Consider the following 10,288-nt stretch of genomic DNA (forward strand, 5'->3'; position numbering starts at 1 on the left):
TCATGGGTATTTAGGGTGGAGCCTGACCATATTAATCTCATCAGGCCAGGTAAGCCGAAGAGGACAACTGGGGTGAGTTACTGTTCAGTGTCATGGACTAAGATCACAAAAATAAAATCTTGAAAATCAGCACAGGATGAGGAGGTATTTGGGGGAAAGATGTAAAGGGAAATCTTTCACTTTGTATTCAATGTGATTCTACTTGATGGGCCATTAAAAGTAACGAATAAAGAAAATCTAGTAAATATACAAGACATTTTAAGAAAGTCACCCCAGTGGCCAGGGACCTGCTCACTGGGTACAAGGGTTTGCTACACAAACAGGGCAATCTGATCCAACCCCTGGAACCTTAAGTCGAGGTGGAAAAGGAGTTGCCTAATTTTTATCTCTGTATTGATGCTGTGGTGATGTGGACACACACACACACAGACACACTCATACACACACAGACACACACACAGGCACACAGACACACAGACTCATACACATACTCATACACACACACACACAGGCACACAGACACACAGACACACACAGACACACACAGGCATACAGACACACACACAGACACATAGACACACACAGGCACACAGGCACACACACAGACACACACATACACACACACAGACACACACACACAGAGGCACACAGACACACACACTTATGCACACACATATACACATACACACACATACACAGACACACACACTCACACACACACATACACACACACACACCAATAATAATTAATAATATATTTTAAATTAAAAAGGACGAGCATGTTCAGGCAACCTCACATCTTGGACAAGAAGCACCCAGGAAATAAACCCCATGTCTAGGAAGGTGAATCATTACACACTGATTACAGATACAGGCTATTCATACTCAAGATAAATCCTAGGACTTCTTCAATTTGCTTGACCACCAAAAGTGTCACCTCTCCAGGTTCTCTCGCCCAAATTTCCTAGGGATATGTGGGGATCTTACCAAGTCGCAGGGCCTACCTAATGTATGTAGCTATCTGTGAGCTTCCCTGTTCTGAAAGGCACTCTGGCCCACTGTAAGCTCACGGATAAAGCTAAGAGTTGCTGTTGCCCTTATTCTCGCTCTGATACTGGTAGCCCGAGCTGGCTTGATTTCCTCACAACAGAACTTAATTGCACTTTTGAAAGAAACAAGGAACAGCTGAAACTTATTTTAGTAACATTTTGTTTAGCCCAGATCATGCAAAATATTATCATTTCAACACGTAACCTACATAGCAACTCTCCTATGGTGTGACTAAAGGATTAGAATCAGAGTGGGGTTTTACCCTCAGGTGTTAGGACTGGACATTCGTCATGGCTGCTTGAAGGGTCATCAGGTGCAGACCCTTTCCTGTGAGCATCTCTACCAAGCTCCTGGTGGACTCTACCTTGACATGGGTCACTGCTTTTTCTTAGATTAGTCTGGCCTGGAGAAACTTATCATTTTTACAAGGAAAAAAACATTCAAGGTATTATTGGTGTCTGCCTGCCTCCAAGTTCAGAAAAGAATGTATTTACCAGAATAGTCTTTCTAAGTAGAGAGAACTTCAGCCATCAGAAAACATTTCTCTCATTTCTTACCTCCTCCATCTTTTAAAAATCTTGTGATTCCTGATTCATGAATTCCAAGATTTCTTGAGAAAGAGACAGACAGACAGACAGACAGACAGACACACACACACACACACACACACACACACATACAGAGAGAGAGACAGACAGAGACAGACAGAGACAGAGACAGACAGAGAGAGACAGAAAGAGAGGCAGAGACAGAGAGACAGAAAAAGACAGAGAGAGATGGCACAGAGATAGACACAGAGAAAGAGGCAGAGAGAGAAAGAGAGAGAGAGAGGGAGGGAGGGAGAGAGAGAGAGAGAGAGAGAGAGAGAGAGAGAGAGAGAAGGAGGGAGAGAATCTTTAAATAAAATTTAATGCTTTATCTTCAGAGAGATAGAATCTACTTACTCCTGAAATGGGGCTTGACACCGAAATTGCAGAAAATAAGGTTTTGCAAAATAAAGGAACAAAAAGCGCTATAATCTTCCAGTGTGTGGTGTATTTCAGTGGCCATTATAGTTCATAGATGAGTTCTAGGATATAATTACATGTTAAAAGTACAAATAATGTGTTTCTTTGATTTCTTTGTAACTTACACTTACTATTCATCGATATTAAAATTCAATTTCTCTTTACTTTTCTCTATAAAGTTCTTTAAAGCAAACCTCACTGAGGTCCAGCTCAGGTTGGTGTATGGCATACAGAAGCTGGCTGTGTCTCATTTAGACATCTGTCCATCACGCTTTCAGTGATGCTCAGTAATATCCAGAGGCTGCACAGGCACCAAAGCAAGTCAGAGACTGAGCAGTCTCTAAGGTAGTATAGAATCGTGCCCAATATTCCAAATAGATAAGAACTTTTCCTTAGACGTGGGTTGTCAGCTAGGAGTCAAAACAAATGGCAGATGTTGAAATGCTTCTGAACTTTGAAAGCAATCGAATACAAAGTCATCTAGTTCTGCCAGTGCTACAAAATGTTTGATAAATATTATTTTACAGTCATGTGTTAGTTTATTCGTATTTTAAACATTTTAATGCCAATGTTATTTTAAGTTTTGTCACCAACGTAATTAAGCTGACGAAATTGATTAAGTACAGAGAAATCATAAAGTGATTTTTTTTTTGACAATTAGAAGCTCTGGATATTCTCTCTCCATCCTGGATCCATCAACTGTTTCCTAGAGATCAAAAGCATCCATGTTTTAGAAGCAGCTCTGTTTCCCTGACAAAGAGTTTGTAGTAATGACATTTATATGTCAGAGACTGAAGGGACATAAACTAATTTGTATGTATAAATCTATTTTATCTAATATTGTTAATCAGTCTTCATCTCTATTTCCCACCATCTGGATGTCCTTATTGGCTGGAAACACACCGTCTACAAAAGGAGAATGTCAAATAGGCCACATTTCTTTCTATTGTTTTTAACAGTGGCCTGATTTGATTTTTTCAAAGGATTATTTTAGCCTTGAAAGGCAAGGGATGCTATGGATGGTAATAATTGCTTCCTTTGTGTGTTCCAGTTTGCAAAAGTGTAAGCTTTTATCTTTCTAAGCCTATTTTAATAAGTGTACTTAAGTGCTTTAACCTCACTTCTAGTCCATCACTTACCAGAGGTAGTGTAAAAAGGAAAGGTTAATAGGTCGAAGGAGGATGTGGACCTGTTTTGAAATAGTTCTTTGGGGAGAATCCAATCTTTGTTGTCAGGATATCAGCAGTTCAGTTCACACGGATCAGCAGCAGTAGCTCGATTCACTGGCAAACAGCATTCACGAATCAGCAATGGCAGTTTGATCCAGAAGAAACCACTAGGCTCTGCCAGGTGGCTCAAGTCTGCTCAATCGACCAGAAACCACAAGAATACCACCAGAAGTCCTTTGGTGCATTTCTCTCTATGAAGCCATGACAAACCATGATCAGCAAAGAGGGCAAGGCAATCCAAAACCACACAGCTTTGTCAGCGAAGACCAACAATGACTACCAAAGAATGGTAAGGTGAACCAATTCCACACAACGTCGTCCAGTTTTAGTCCCTGTTTTAGAGATGAGATGATTTAAGATGCAGAAGAATTAAGTGATTTGAAAGTACCATTTGTGTTACAGGGCCAGTAGATCAATGTTCCCGAATTAAATGTATGCAAGTATCACAGAACACAATGAAAAGCTGAAAATATTCTAGGATAACATAAAAGGTTCCTTCTTTTTTTTTCAAATTATATATCTGTATATATATATATATTTATATTTATATAAAAAGACCAATAATAGCAGTGTGTTATGCATCAACAGCAGCAACAGCTTTTCCAGGTTCTGCAGTCATCTGAACAAAACTGTAGAGACATCCAGCACACTCCATTAAAAAAAAAAAAAGTAAAAAAACAAAACCCGAGAAAACAGCACAGTTCTGTTACTCTTGTGGTACCTGGCACCATTTTTTTTAAATTAGCTTCTCAATCATCATCTGGAAAGAAAACATTCTGAGCAACATCATTAAAAACAGCTCTGATAAAGCACGGTCACTACTACGTATCATAAAGCAGGTACAAGCTATTTTACATCCACAGAGGTATGATACAGTACTGTCCTACATCTATAATACTAGAAAAGGTTCCTTCTTACAAATATTTCTTTCCAATTTGTCTCACTAGAAATAACTAAAGTCATTAGAGTTAAAATGAAAAAAAAAAAACAAACAACAACAACAAAAAAAAAAAAACCCACCCCCTACCACCAAAAACTTGGCCTATTCTTTTGACTTACTATTATAGGTAATTTTTAAATTTTTAAAATTTTATGTGCATTGTTGTTTTGCATGTATATATATATGTCTGTGTAAGAATGTTATGAGCTCCTGGATCTGGAGTTACAAACAGTTGCAAATTGCTAAGTGGATGCTGGGAGTTGAACTTGGGTTCTCTGGAAGAACAGCCAGTATTCTTAACCACTTAGCTGTCTCTCCAACTCCAATCATAAGTAACTTTAAAATTTAAAAGTTCTAAAAGATGCTGAATTTAGTATACATCTTTCCACTCGCTCTTTTCTCCTCTACGCCCAAATTTTATTGATTACTTAATTTTTGGTTCAATTCTTTAACTTGACTCCTAATATTGTACTTAAATCTATTTTAATCTCCTCCAATATCCATTATCTCTTTTGACATCTACTGTCAGAATAACAGTTCATCATGAAGATGCACAGACAGACATAAAACAGTCAACACTTGATACCTGGGGAGGATGGTTTCCAGGAAGACTTTGAATCTATGAATCTTCGAGTTCTTGATACACCTACCCTTATATCCCTTAAACATTTTTAGGTTCTTCATACTATCATACTATATAGTACATACTATATAATGTACTGTATATAATGTATACATAGTTATATATTATCTTGTAAATGGTGCATAAATAGTTAAGGGAAGAGTGAAAAGAGAAAAATGTCCGTGCATACTCCATTCAGACGCAATTTAAAAAAATACCCTTTTCCACTCAAATCTGCCCGAATTCATACCTGCAAAATCCCAGGTACTGAGGCTGTAACAATTCTGAATGACAAGCAAAAAATTTGTATTTCATGCTACTGACCACTCAAAATCATTTCTCATACTAATTTATTTCATGTTCATATTATTATAAATTTTTATTGAGCATTTTATTTTTTTAATTAATCATTCTATTTATCTACATCCCAAATGTTGCCCCCTTTCCTGGTCCTCCCCCCCAGAGTCCTTCACTCCATACCCTCTCCCTTTTGCCTTTAAGAGGGTGCTCCCCCACTCCAGCTCGACCCCTCCCTGGAGGAGGAGTTATATCCTCTCCTGCTGAGGCCAGACAAGGCAGCCTTCTGTCACATATGTGCCAGGGACCCCTTGAGCATTTTTTCTTAAACAACTGTCAGTGTCTCTTTTGATTGCTGTTGCCATATTTTCTTTCTAAGAAATTTCAACTTCTTAATCTGCCATTTGCCTTATTCCAGAAACTCTGAATATTTGGACTTTTGACTTTTGTTCTAATTTGGTTGACTCAATAGCTGGACCTGGCATAGGAATTTGGGGCATTGTTTTCTTCTCCTCCTTCTCCTTCTCTTCTCCTTCTCCGTCTTTTTCTCCTCCTTCTCCTTCTTCCTTTCCTTCTTCTTCTGATTAAGTCCTTTATGTCTTGAGTCCTATCTTCTATTTGAGATCGGTGCCTATTGGGAATTTTTTTCTTAGAGCACATCTTCAAAATTTTTTTCCCAGGAAGATTGAGCGAAAAGTTGGTTTTCTGGAAGCTCGTGTATTAGGAAATGTGTCTCTCCAGCTTTTGTTTTGTGGTTGCCTTGCAGTGAGCATCAAGTCAGCAGGATCAATTCTCCATTCAGTGGCAGATTACATGCCAGGATCGTTGGTTCCATAAATCCCCCAGGATGGTGTAGATGCTTATTATTTATACAAAGAAAAGGCTTTCTGGGGCTGACAGAAACGCCACTCAACACCAGAGAGAAATGACTTCCATGAAGAGAGGAAGAACTAGCTTCCCTTTTATTGTGACAGTAGGATGAGCTCAGTGTGTGGGTTCACTCTAGGACCTGGGGAGTGCTTCCTGGTCCTCACTGCCTTACTTCCTCCCACTGGAGGAGGTCTTGTAGCCAGGTTAAACTTCCTTTCCCCTTATAAGATCAAGTCCAGCAGCGCCAGAAACTCAACGTTATGCAAATGAGTCATCCATTCGCAGTGCAGTGACCCTGTCAACGATGTGCACTCACCCCATAGTCCCTGTAAACAGCCCCATGAAAATGAGGTGTCTTGCTGAAGCTACCATTCGCACCACTGCCTGCGGTTTTTTAGCTCCAGCCTTAGGTCCCCTCCCAGGACCTAGCTGAGTGATCAGGGAGATCCAGCCATTTGGGAAGCAGAGCCTGAAAGGCAGAAAACCCTGTGAAGCCTAGTTGAATAACCTAATGATGACCGGGAGGGGGGGGGAGCTCCTTAGCACCAGGGGAGCTCCTTAGCACCGTGGGAGGAGTGGGGTAGTGGGGGGGGCTGGGGGTGGGGGGGGCTCCTTAGCACCCCAGACTGGTCAGGATCTCTTCAAATTTATCCTTTGAAATAATGTATTTTGCCAAATATAACTAACTCTATTTTACATATCAATATTTATTGAAAATATTTTGTCAAGTTACCAATGCACTTTTATATGTACTGAGACAAGGTTACTGTTGAGAGAGGGGGAAAAAAATTGCAGAAATTACCTTCCAAAGATTGCTCAATCACTCCTCAGCTGAAGCAGGATAATGCTTGAGCAATCTTTTTGTGTTAGATACACAAAAGCCACTCTTTAAAAAATCGTTATTTTTAATTTTCTAACTTTCTAAGAAAGTATTTTTATTCTTTAAAAAATTGTTAGACAGAAACGTGTGTGTGTGTATGTGTATGTGTGTGTGTGTGCGAATTATGTACGACATGGTGTTTTGCGATACATATACATTATACATGGTTAGATCTGGGTGACCAATAACGGATGAATTCAGATGCATTAATTCACACACATGGTAGTCATTTGGGGATGAGAGCTCCTAACACCCACTCTTTGCATTTGCGAAGAGGCTAAGACAGATGCAAAGCCAGGGCCAGCATGATCACTCGTGCCTGAGGATGAGGCCAGCTGACTTCCTGCTTTTCTGCTTACTTATTTTGTGAGCAGAAAGACTGCTGCCTTCAGGTTTCTGCCCCAATTGGGTGGTTTAAAAAGACTATCACTGATTAAAAAAAAAAAAACCCATGTTATTTATCATTTCAAACCTTCTCTTAGAGGACATCTCTGGTGACCGGCCACATTTTTTTTAAATAAGAAAAGTCTTTGTGGAGCTGCTTCCTGAGCTCAAGCCAGCCCCAGCCTTTCCTCTTGAGATTGGGCCTATAGGTGGCAGCAACTGTAAACTGTTGAGGCAGGGGGATGGATATGTGCTGAAAGCTCTCTTGAAATGCTTGGAATAGTTCAAATATTCTTTGATATTCAAAACTGAAATTTCCTCAGATAAGGGAGTGAAAAGCCAACCTTAAGCTATGCCTTATGAGTAGATCATTCTCCATAGTCCACATTACAGAGTTTAGACAGGACACAGGGGTTTGATATTCTGCCTCTACAGATTTATTATTCTGTGATGACCGTTGGGATAAGTCTTTAAGGTCTGTGACTGGCGTGGTCAGATTGGCTGTCATTGAATCATGGTGTATAGAAGATTTTGAGTCTACAATAACCTACAGTACGGCCATCAACCCCTTTGTGCTAAGCTTTCAATAAATGGTAGGGTTTTAACTCGTACCTCATATGTTCCACTGATTGTGAATGTGTCATAAAAATAACCGATATCATTCAAGGTTTTATAACTCAAAAAATGCTAACTTACATAAATTAGCATATGACTTAAGGGAAATTTATAGAAAAATACCATTATAGTTTGAGTTATTTCATTAGTTTTTTTTACTTATTTTTTAGGAACATGAATTTTACCTGGTTTTAAAGGTGAGGGACATTTGTATTTTCAGTGATGTTTTCCAAGGGTCTGTTAGTTAGGTTCTGGAGGAGTCGAGACAATATCAACTTTGGCTGTCTGTCTATAGGCTATTCATAAACTATGCTTGGCATGGTTAATCTAATCACACCAGTCATCTTCAGGGTTTATAGTCTTGTAGCTCAGTCCACTGGGAGAGAGTGGATTGTATCAGTCATATGTCAGCCAGCTAGACCCAGCCTTTATGTTTCTTTATCCTGAAGATAGCTTTAGATGACAGTTCTTTATCCCTTGGACCTAAAATGTCATAGAGAGTAAAAGCTTGCTGCTTCAAATATAGACCATTGGCCATTCAGCACAGACACAATTGTTTAAATTTAATAACTTAAATAAAAGTCAAATAAATTTCAAAAAGGATTTTGTAGGCAATATTTTGTTGGATAATTTCTATCGTGTAAGGAAATAGATTAATTCATTGGAACAAGAAAATAAAAGAGTATCGCTTCTATAAAGCAAGTTTTAGTATGTTCCAACAGTAAGAGATTTACTGAATCAGAACAGACAGCAAGATGATCCAGTGGTTAAGAGTGTGTCCTATTCTCCCAGACAACCAGAGTTCAGTTTTCAGCACCCAAGTCTGGCAGCTTATGTATGGCTCCAACCCCAGAGTATTTGGCTCCCCCTTCTGTCCTCCATGAGTACCTGCACTTCTGTGCACATAGCACACAGACACACAGACACACAGACACACAGACACACACACACACACACACACACACACACACACACACACACGCATAATTTAAAAACATCTCTAAAGAAACAGCTAATTAAACACTTAGAAATAAAAATGCCTGTACTACAGATATCAGAATTTTTTTTTAAAGTGAGGCGTTGACATTTCGGTCATAAGCTTGGTGATAGCTTGTAAATTTTAGTTTGAAGTACAGCTAAGGTGGGCATTGAGTATGCCACAAGTGGATTCTCTTCAGAAAATGCCCATCTGTTTGAAGCCCTTCCTTTCATTTCTTTGCCTTCACTGGGCACACCACTCACTTGGCATTGCCTATGTCCTGTGATTTATCTGCTTTCCAATACCTTGTTCTTGGGGTCCTCAATAATTTTTACCCTGTAACACAAACCGAATGTAGCTCATATGATTATGAATATCATTTGTCTAAGATTAAAAGTATAAGGTTAATGTTCTCCCCAGCAATTATTAATTTGTTTTTCCTCTGTTTTATCTCTCTGCCTAGTGCTTTGTCAGGTAAGAAAGAGAACGCACAGCAGACACATAGACACTGACTCATGAAAGCAAATATTTTACACAATTGATTTGTGTTACTGGGTAAAAGTTATTGAAGACTCCAAGACCAACGTATTGGAAAGCAGATATATCACAGGACACAGGCAATACTGAGTGACAGCTGTGCCTAGTAAAGGCAAAGAAATGAAAGGAAGGGCTTCAAACAGATGGGCATTTTCTGAAGAGAACTCCCTTGTTGTCCTTGCACTTGAAAATACAGTAGGTCTCATTTAATCTCTGAATCCTTATCTTCAAAGATAAGGATTCCTCCCCCCCACAGTGATTCTTTTATTATTGCTTCAAAGTTTAGATAAAGTGTAACAAGTCACAGCTTATAGATATTAAAGAATACTGGCATTGTATTTTGCAAATTTAAATGTATTACTGTTAGGTAATATTTGTCATACACACACACACACACACACACACACACACACGCATGCTTAGTAGCATTACCACTTAATAAACATCTCCATTCCAGATTCCTCCCCTCCTGGGAAGCAGGTCATCTTTTCATAGCCTCTGACTTGTTTGCAGTCAATGCATATTCTTGATGGTCTTCTCTCTTACACTGAGTTGGGTAACCTGCAGCCACATGGCCCTGAGGGAAACATCCCTGGCAAGGTGGAAAATAAATTTTCTCCCCTCCAACATCCCTGTTATTTTGGAAGTGAAGACAATTGATTACTTCTAGGATCAGTTCCTTCTCTGGGATGTTTTGTGAAATTCCACATCTTAAGATGCCTCCTTCCCTTGCCCAAACATTAATAAACTCGCGCTCACACATGTCTGCGTGTGTGCAACTCACCATCATTTAAGCTGCAATTATTAGTAATAATACTTTACATGAAGGTTCTCTTTCTGCATCCGTTAAATTAATTGTAAGGTTTGGAGTGGGGCAT

The sequence above is a fragment of the Rattus norvegicus genome, chromosome 15 (genome assembly GCF_036323735.1).
Source record: "Rattus norvegicus strain BN/NHsdMcwi chromosome 15, GRCr8, whole genome shotgun sequence".
In the NCBI taxonomy this organism is placed as follows: Eukaryota; Metazoa; Chordata; class Mammalia; order Rodentia; family Muridae; genus Rattus; species Rattus norvegicus.